The sequence below is a fragment of the Marmota marmota genome, unplaced genomic scaffold (assembly GCF_001458135.2).
Source record: "Marmota marmota marmota unplaced genomic scaffold, marMar, whole genome shotgun sequence".
Classification (NCBI taxonomy): domain Eukaryota; kingdom Metazoa; phylum Chordata; class Mammalia; order Rodentia; family Sciuridae; genus Marmota; species Marmota marmota.
The window spans coordinates 2,345,808-2,356,715 of NW_026000080.1; positions in this window are offsets into that span (position 1 = coordinate 2,345,808).

Here is a 10,908-nt window from a genome sequence, read left to right on the forward strand (position 1 = left end):
TGTTCCCAGACTTTCTGTAGTTTTTATTTTCTCTCATAAGTATAATTTTTGCCCTTGTTTCTTTGTGTCTTTATATGTGAAAAAGTTTGTTTACAGGTAAATAACCACATGTCTTTGAGTTTTTCTTTGATATTAAAAGCTTGGTCTTACTCTTCAAATCCATCCTCTCTATTCTTTCTCATCTCCCTACTTCTATCCACTTTGTTGTTCAAGATACAAATTTGGGAGTGTTTTCAGTGTGTCCTTATCCCTCACCCCTAGCTCTTTTCCAATGTCCATTTCATCTTCAAGATCTGAATAGATTTTCAAGATACATCTTTTCTTTTTTTGTACTGGGGTTTGAATCCAGGGGTGCTTTACCACTGAGTTATCCTCACTCCTCTCACCCCCAACCCTGCCAGGCTTTTTTTTTTTTTTTTTGAGAGAGAGAGAGAGAGAGAGAATGAATTTTAATATTTATTTTTTAGTTATCGGCGGACACAACATCTTTGTTTGTATGTGGTGCTGTGGCACTCATGCCAGCGCGCTACCGCTTGAGCCACATCCCCAGCCCCCTGCCAGGCTTTTTTGAGACAGGTCTTGTGAAATTGCTGAGGCTGGCCTTGAACTTGCTATCCTCCTGCTTTAGTCTCATGTGTCACTGGGATTATGGGCGTGTGCCCTGTGCATGGCTCAAAATACAACTTAAGCCTAATTTTTCTCCCTACATTTAAACTTATTTTCCTCCATTTCATTTTATTTTAGGAGCTGCGATGTTCTTTTAAAACCATGTGTCTCATCATATATCTCTCCCTATTTAAGCATTTCAAATGATTTCCACAAAACCTTCAATGCTTAACGTGGCCAAATCTTGCACAGTTCTGTTTGTTCTGGCTCTTATCTACCTCTCTAAACTCATCAAGCACAATTGTTTTCCTTGCTTATAATCATAGCCACAAGGTGTTTCTTTCAATTCCTTCAGGCAACAAGCCTTTTACCACCTTAAGAACTTTAAGTATTCTATTCCCTTGGCCTAAAAACTCCTTTTTTACTTATTCTTTACAAGTTCTTCAGAGAGGCCTTCCAAAACTCCTACTAAACAAACTAAATTGAGGATTCTCTTATAAATCCATTATAGTTATAAACACAATTTATAATTATATTCATTTATATAATAATTTATTTAATAGCTTAATCCCTGCTAGTCTATAACTCCAAAAGTTATCTGCTTTAAAAAATTTTGTGTAATACATGCTTAGCACATAGTAGATAATACTTAATTTGAATGAATGATTGAGAGAAGTCATTTGTGGAAGATTTCAGTCTAGTGCCTAATACATAGACAATACTCAAATTGGTTTTTCTTTTCTATGTTAAACATATCTGCTATTAGTCTTTTACTTAATAGCATATTATTAGGTTTCTTTTCTTTTAAAGGGTGTATTTTAAATTTTTTGAATGATGTAGTTATTCCACTAGATGTCAGGCTAACCTAAAAATATATTAATTGCTATAAAATTAAAACCATGTGTCTCATCATATATCTCTCCCTATTTAAGCATTTCAAATGATTTCTGCGGTGTTCAGTTGAGCTAGTAGATGATTCTCATACTATAATTTAATGAAGAGAATGTTTTTGTAGATACCTTTGAAATTGAGATTGTGGATGCTCCATGATTGTATATTAAATAAGAAGAATGTATTTTTCCTGTGCTATAGAAGGTTATAGAGATTTTGAGTTTCTCATTAAAAACTTGAACTCTATCACTAATAATACTTTTATGAAATACAAAAAAATTAGCTTCTCATATTTTCATATTTTGCTTAATACAAACTATATGCCAGACACTTTGCTAAATGCTTTATCATATTTAATCATAATTAATGAGTTATATCAATAAATGTATCTCCATTAATAAAGCAATCCTGTGAGGTAAGCAGTATTAGTCTAGTGCACCTCACAGACCTAAAAGCTCTACCTCTGAAACTTGCTGCATTGGGAACCATGCTTCCAACTCATGAGCTTTTAGGAATATTCCAGATCCAAACCATAACATTCATATTTCTAAAAAGTAAAGATATTTTAATAGTCTTGTCAACATCCATGCCTCTTGGAACTCAGTTTTTTTTTTAATGAGCTAGCTAAATAATGATGTTGATTAGGAGAGGTTAAGACAGTCATGGAAAGAGCATAGGAGCTGGAATCAGAATTTGGTTTGCATCTCAGCATCATTGTTTTCTAGCTTTAGTCTGAGAGTTGGCAAGTTATTTCACATCTTCACTGAACCTCAGTTTCCTTATCAGTTAGGTGTGCATTCAGAATAATGTCTGTCTTGTAGTGATGAAATAAAGATTTATTTATTTTATTTATGTAATCGATTTTATTTTTTAAAACACACAACTGCGGAATGCATTACAATTCTTATTACACATATAGAGCACAATTTTTCATATCTCTGTTTGTATATAAATTGTGTTGACACCCAGTTCATGTCTTCATACACGTACTTTTGGATAATGATGTCCAAGAAATGAAGATTTAATGAGAAAATATGTGGCAAGTTTCTACCACAGTGCCTGCTGTCTAATAAGCTTACTTAGTTCAGTAATTTTTGTTTTTATTATAGTTACAAATTTCTCAGTCTGACAGCAAAAGATATTACTTTTGTAAGTACTATGGGTTAAAATCCCTCCTATTTGGGTCATGTATAAAATAGCAACATCACATTCATATCTAACTGACTTAAAATATCTATTGACAATGTAAATACAGAGGCTAATTAATTTTCAAAATGAGAATATATCCACTGAGGAGCTAAGAATTAAAATATCTTATACTTAGTCAACGTTTTTCAAGTACCTTTGATGCTTGGATGTGATAATAAAGCTAGAGAAATTTATTTATATTAATCTGTTCTTCTCTAGACTCTAATAGATCCCAAATTATCTCTCAATTTTAGCTTTCTTTACACGGGCTTTCAAGATGAATATTCCTAAAAGTATGGCTCAAACTGTATTACAACTTGCTCAGGCATCTGCAGGTTTCATTGCCTGTCAAAGTAAGTGTACAGTAATCTTGGTTAGTCATGTCATAGACTATTTCCCCCACTTTTTCTATATAGTATACCTCTGTATGCATGCAGAGCTAAACCAAGATACGTGGGTACAACACTTGATGTCCGTAATTCAAGTTTATATTTTGAAAATATCTGTAAATTTATTTAATGGGCCTGAAATTAGATTTTTATTTTACATTTTAAGAAATTTAAAAAATCTGGGAGAATACAAAGGACAGTATAACAAAACACTCTCATTCTCCTGATATAACAATTAAAAAAATCATATCAGTTTTTTTTCAAGGGCTAAAACATTATGGTTTAAACTTAAGACATAGGTAACAAAGTCAACACCCTCAGTCTCATTTACCTTTCTGTCCACCACCCAAATCTTCCTCTATGAAGTGTTTGATGTGCCTCCTGCCTAACCAATTTTTCAAATACTTATTTATGCTTACAAACAAATATAGTACAGTTTGTTTTAATTTATGTACATTATATCATTCTGAATTTTTCTTAATGTTATATATTTTAAATTTGTTTAATATAGATTAAATATTGATATTATTTCTTTTAGCTATTGTACAGAAGTCTACCCAGTCCCCTACTTCTGGATGCTTAGATTTTTCCAGTTTTCACTCTGAAAAACATTTCTACAGGGAATGTCTTTCTTTACATATCCTGGAACACAAACATATGTAGGAATATACCTGTAAGTAACATGCATGTTTTTAAATCTTACTAAATATAGCCAAGTTGCCTCCAGAAGAAAGTCCTATTTCCTCCCATTTTTACTAAGTAAAAGTTAATAGATATAATTTGGTGGAAATAGTATCTTTTTTATCTGCAGTTTTGGTACCTTCAAGATTGAGACATTTTTTTTCTACATTTTTTGGTCTTTTAATTTTTCCTCTATAAAATTGATTGTTTGTGTGCTTTTGCCCATTTCTTTGTTGTTGAGTTGTTGATATGTTTTTTTTCCCCTCTTTTTTTTTGGTCTGGAAAATACCTGCTTCTTACTGTCACAAACTTGTGTGTGATTTAAATTATTACTATTATTATTTTAAAAAATATTTTTTTTAGTGTTGATGGACCTTTATTTTATTTGCTTATTTATGTGTGGTGCTGGGAATTGAACCCAGTGCCTCACAAGTATGAGGCAAGTGCTGTATCACTGAGCTACAACTCTAGCCTGTAAATTATTTTTTAAAAAATATTTTTTAGTTGTCAATGGACCTATATTTTATTTATTTGTATGTGGTGCTGAGAATTGAACCCAGTGCTTCACACATGCTAGGCAAGTGCTCTATCACAGAGTCACTAGTCCAGTCCTTAAATTATTTTTTATTATGCTCTCATATGTATTAATAATCAAAATTCAAATACTTAAAAAAATTCAAAAGGCTAAAACATTATGGTTTAAAACATATTGGGTATTTTAATATATGAATATGATACGTTTCTCCTTCAGATCTTTTTGAATGGTCTTCAGTGATATTTCATAGTTTTTCTCTATCAATTATGCATTTTGAGTTAGATCTTTTTTTTTTTTAGGTACTTTATGTTTTGTTCCTAAGTGAATGTGAATTTTATAAATTATAATTTCTGGGCTGGGGTTGTGGCTCAGTGGTAGAGTGGTTGCCTAATATGCTTGAGGCACTGAGTTCCATCCTCAGTACCACATAAATATAAAATAAAGGTATTGTGTCCACTTAAAACTAAAAAATAAATATTAAAAAATTACAATTTCTAAAAGACTTACTTATAAATAAGGACACTATTAAGTTTCATACATGGAAATTTTCATATTCATATTGTTTGGTTGCATCTTTTAGTATTTTCTATGAAGATAATTATGGCTTCCAACTAATTGGATTTGTTACTCTATAATAGTCATACTTTTGATTTATTATCTTATCTTTTTATATTGGTTAAGGCCATCAGTGTAATACAGATTAATAATAGTGCTCCCCGCATCTTGTGGAATACCTAACTTTAATGGGAAATCTTCTAATGTTTCCTTGATATTATAATGCTTGGTATAGTATTGTCTTGGTAATCTGATTAAAATTCCTTTAAATATCCCAGTATGATAAGTTTTTCTTTTCTTAAAAAAATCATGGATTGATCTGGAGGAGTAGCTTATTCTGTAGAACACTTGTTTAGCATGCATAAGGCCCTAGATTTGATCCTCAGCACTGTTAAAAACAAAAACAAAACACACACACACAAACAAAACAAAACAAAACAAAAACAACTTTCAGGCTAATTAAACTAGGTACTGTGGTGCCGTTCTGTAGTCCCAGCTACTTGGGAATCTCCAAGTAGGAGGATTACTGGTTTGAGTACAGCCTAGGCAATTTAGCAAGATCTTGTCTCAAAACAAAATAGAAAGGAAATTTTCAGTTAGAAATATGGCTCAGTGAAGGTGCTTGCCTAACATGCATCAGGCCCCAGGTTCACACTCTAGTTCTAGGGAAAAAAATCATGAATGGGTAGTTCAAAATATCAAATGTCTTTCCTCTTTTATACTCATTACTTTATTTCTTAATCTGTTAATATGGCGAATTTCATTGATAGGTTTCCTTATTAGTAGTAGTAGTTTTTGTTTTTGTTTCTTTCATTTGAAATTCAGGTATAGAACTGAGTGAATAATTCTTCTCAATGGATAATACTCTATCATCATTGATCCTTGGCCTGCTATTGTACTATATTTTTATTTTTACTATCTATATTCTATTCCCTGTCTCTTAAATTCAAAAGCTTTTACTTTAACACATTTGTTATATATTCTGGTAAAATAATTTGTATGTCTGTGTGTGTGTGTAAAATATACATAAGTTTTGTGTATATTATAAAAAAGTTGTTTTTACAGATCTTACTTTGTTTCCTGCTTTTTAAATGGAGCACTATATTTTTAATATCTATTTTATTATGGTATACACATCTACTGTATTGTTTCTAACTGGATTATAATATTTCAAATTAAGCATTCATTGTATTAACTTTTCTGTTCTAGTGATTGACACCTAAAGTTGCTTTCAAATTTCTGTAACTACAAAATAACATTATCATAAATATCCTCATGTAAAGTTGGCTTTTGATTTGTGTGCTGGTTTCTCTGATACTTATGTCTGAGTATGTGATTGTTGGGAGGCCAAGGTAGGGTGTATATTGAATTCATTAAATACCACTATTTTTTTTCCCATAATGTTGTTTCAGTTATACTTCTGACAATAGAAGATAAGAATCATTATTTTTTCATTTTCTCACCTCCAGTTGGTATTATTTGTATTTTAATTTTTATCAACCTGATGAATGTTAAGGTATTATTGCAATTGATGTTTCCTCTAATTAATAGTGCATTTCCTTTGTTTCTACAGTTATTTGCCATTGGGCTTTTGCTGTGGTTTAAATATGGTTTGCCTTCTTTGAAACCTAAGTTGAAATTTGCCACTATGGTGGTGTTGGTAGGTGGGACCTTTAAGAGGTGATTAGATCATTAAGAGGGATCAATTCCTTTCTTACCAGAGTGGGTTATCACTCTTTCAGGTCTGGATTAGTTATTGTGAGAGTGGGTAGTCATAAATAAGGCTGTCCTCATGTTTTATTTCTTCCACATACAACCTCTTTCTCTTCTGTTTTCCATCTATCTGTATTTCTGTCAAGAGTTGAGGCAGCCTGAAACCTCAGTAGATGTGGCTGACTAATTTTTGGACTATGAGTCAAAATAAACCTTTATCTTTTATAAATTTCTCAGCCTCAGGTATTCTGTTATAGCTAAGATTTACTAATCTTCTTCAAAATTAGATCAATGTTTATAAACCTTTATTTCATATAATTTAGATTATTAGATAATTTAGTTATGTAGCAATAGATAACTAATTATGCCATGACTTAGTGGCTTAAAACAACATTTATTATCTCTCAACTTTTGTGAGTCAGGAATTCAGATGCACCTTAGCTTCCTTGTGCTGAGTTGAGGTCTCTCATGTGATTGCAGTAAAGATGTCAGTTGGGTCTACAGTCATTTGATGGCCTGACTGGAGCTGGAAGATCCTTCTCCAAGATGCTCACTCACATGGCTGGCAAAATGACACTGGCCATTGCAGTGTCATCACTTCTTACCACATGAATCTTTTGATAGAGAAACTAGTATTCTCACAACATGGCAGCTGACATTTCCTAGAGTAAGTGAGTAAGGTAGAGGCTGCAATGCCATTTATAACCTAGCCTTGGAAGTCACACTCCAACATTCCTGAAATAACCTAGTTGTACAAATAATCTTACCTAACTGTGGTAGAGGACTATATAAGTAAGTAAGTGTGATTGGGGGGCCCTCTTGGAGGCTGGTTATCTCAGTCAGTCCTCTGGCTACCAGTAATTACTGTTCTTCCCACATATATAATCTACTTATCCTTCTAACAAGGCTTCCCAAAGTTTCATTCCATTATAGCATTAGATTGAAGTATAGATTCTCATATAAATTATGTTTAGGGGCAGATGAGGCTCCTTGGGTGTAATTTCTCAAGTAAAGTTCTACTTGATCTGAAGACCTGTGAACTGAGAATAAGGTTCATACAATGGTATATATACCAGGAGGCAAGAGTCATGGGGGTATATCTTGAAGGATGCTACCACATTTCTTACAAAGCAGGTCTTCCAGAGAAAAATTTCCTTGATTGTTTTTCTAAAAAATTTTCTATTTCTCTTTTACTTTTGAATTTTTCTGGGAACAGATTTTTTTTAATTTATTATCTTTTATTTTTTATTTTTTTCCTTTAATTTTTATTGTTGGTTGTTCAAAACATTACATAGTTCTTGACATATCATATTTCACACTTTGATTCAAGTGGGTTATGAACTCCCATTTTTACCCCGTATACAGATTGCAGCATCACATCGGTTACACATCCACTGTTTTACATATTGCTATACTAGTGTCTGTTGTATTCTGCTGCCTTTCCTATCCTCTACTATCCCCCATCCCCTCCCCTCTGGGAACAGAATTTGATGGTGGTTTTTCTTTCAACCATTAAAAAAATTTATTGGTACTGGAGATTAAACACAGGGGTGCTTTACCACTGAACTACATCCCCATTCCTTTTTATTTTTTATTTTGAGATAAGGTCTCACTAAATCACTGAGAGTATCCCTAAGTTGCTGAAGCTGTCCTCTAGTTTGAAATCTTCCTGCTTCAGCCCTCGGCATCACTGGAATTACAGCCATATGCCACAACACTGGGCTGTCTTTCAGCATTTTAAGAGTTCACTTCAATATCATGTGCATATACAAATATATAACAACGAATTCCATCATTATGTACAACTATAATGTACCAATTAAAAAATGTGGGAAAAATGTCTACTTCATTCTCTTTTTGCTTCCATGGTTCCTGAAGAGAGTCTGATGTAATTCTTGTCCTTATTTTTCTATAGGTAATATTTTTTTAATTTATATTTTTTCAAGACCTTGTCTTTATCTTTACTTTCTCAAGTTTTAATGTGATATACCTATTTATAGTTCTTTATTGTGCTTGGTGTTCTTTGAGTTACTTGGATCCATGGTTTAATGTCTTTCATTCACTTGGGAAAATTTTTAGGTATTATTACTTTAAATATTTATTCTGTTCCTTTCTTCTTCTTATTCCCATTTCATGTATGTTATACATTTTTGTAATCATTCCACAGTTCCTGAAAATTCTTTTCAGTTTGTTTTTTTCTCCTTTTTTCAGTTTTAGAAGTTTATACTGATATATATTAAAGCTACTAATTATTTTTCAGCTGTGTTATGTCTACTGATTAGCTCACCAAAGGCATTTTTCATTACTGTTACAATATTTTATATTTATAGCATTTTTGATTCTCTCTTAGGATTTCTATGTCTCTCCTTCTTACGATTACCCATGTCTCATTCTTGCATATGGTCCCCTTTTCCATTAGAAGTTTTCTCACATTGACCACAGTTACTTAAATTCTTGGTTTGATAATTCCAAATTTTTCATTATATCTCAATCTGGTCATAATGTCCTTTTTCTCCCACTTTCTTTTCAGATTTTTTTCTTTAATATGCCTTGCAATTTTTCATCAAAAGTCAGACATGATGTTTTAGGTAAAATGAACTGTGGTAAACAGGCTATTGGTGTGAGGTTTTATATTACCTGGCTAGAAGTTAGATTGTGTTTATTGTTTGCCGTAGCTTTAGGTGTCAAAAATTTTCTTTAGGGTACTTTTGTTAACTCCCTGGTTATCTTTGAGTTTCCTTAGAGGCACTGTCTTAGATTGGGTTTTAGGTTTCTAGTTCTTTCATCCATAGTCTCCTTTTCATATATAGCAGCCTATTAATGTAGTGGTATGTTGTGTGTGGAGGACTATCATGTAGTCCTAAACCTAGGTCTCAGTCTTTTAGTGTGCTTGTCTCTCCAGGGCTGTGACTTTCACAAGTGCTTTTCAGCCTTTTATTCCCCTTTGATGAGAAGGAATACTAGAGGACTCTTAAATTGGGTATTTTCCTCTTTCATATGGAAGAATATAAGAGACTGGAGTTGAGTATTTTCCCTACTCCAACTTGGTTAGGCACTAACTAACCAACTAACCTAAGGCAGTTAGGCTTCCTTGAGGACAGGCTTTTGTTAAGGTGAACAGAATTCTCTAGGCATATCTCCAAATTGTTATTATTCTTCCTTCCTTCCTGAAAGTCTCTCATTTTTCCTTAGTGCTCACTCTAAGAATGTGGTGAGGCTCCTAGACATGTTTTAACTCTCAAGCTTATCCACTCAGAGTTGCTTGCAATTCATCATTTACAGTTTCATCATACCAGTTTCTACTGGTATTTTCACTGGCAGGTTTCTGTTCCTGATAATCTACGATTTTCTGTATTTGCCTGTCTCTCCAATTTTCTGGTAGCAGATTGCAGTGTGATTTCAGTTCTCTGATAGATCTAAGAAGAATTGGTGATTTTCAGTACACCTTTTTTCTTGTTTTAAAGATGAAAGTAATGACTGGGTGCTATTGATTTTTTTTTATAATTTATTTTGTGCCTGGCAGCTTTTCAGTTTAGTTTTGTTTAATTTAAATTTTTTATTCTATTGTATTTTTATGTCACCTGCAAAAATTAATATTTTTTTCAATTATTATATCTTCTATTCCTTTTTTTTCCTTATTGCATGGGAACTTTGCTTTTTTCAGTACCTGCTAAAGCTCTATCATTCAGTATACTGGTCAAGTATAGGAACATAAATTTACCATTTCCTGATTCTATAGGCTTTCATAATTTTATAATCTATAAGCTTTCATATAACATCGATAGAATTTTTTTATTTTCCTGGAATTTAGAATTATTACTTTTTGATGTCTAATTTCTTATCTCTACCTGAAGATTTAATGCCCTTTTTCTTTATTTTCAAATGATCAGAGTTTGGACTTTAAGGTTAAAATTTTAGCCTAATAATTTTCAAAAATTTCATTTTGAATGAAGAATGATGGTTGAATTATAATATACTTTTCTATGTGTATTTAGATGATAATCTAATTTTCCTTATAATCTGTTAATTTGGTAAAATATAGTAATCTTTTAACTTTTTTTAAAATCTTTTTTTTTTGTTGTAAGTTGACACAACAACTTTATTTTATTTATTTATTTATTTATTTATTTATTTATATGTGGTGCTGAGGATCGAACTCAGGGCCTCACACATGCTAGGTGAGCACTCTACCACTGAGCCACAACCCCAGCCCCATGATTTTCTAATATTAAGTTGTCTTTGATTTTTGGGATAAATTCAACTTGGTCATGATATATTATTATTTTTTATATTTTCTTAGGGGTTTGGTTTGCTAATATTTTATGATTTTTATATAACTTCTTCTTTGTA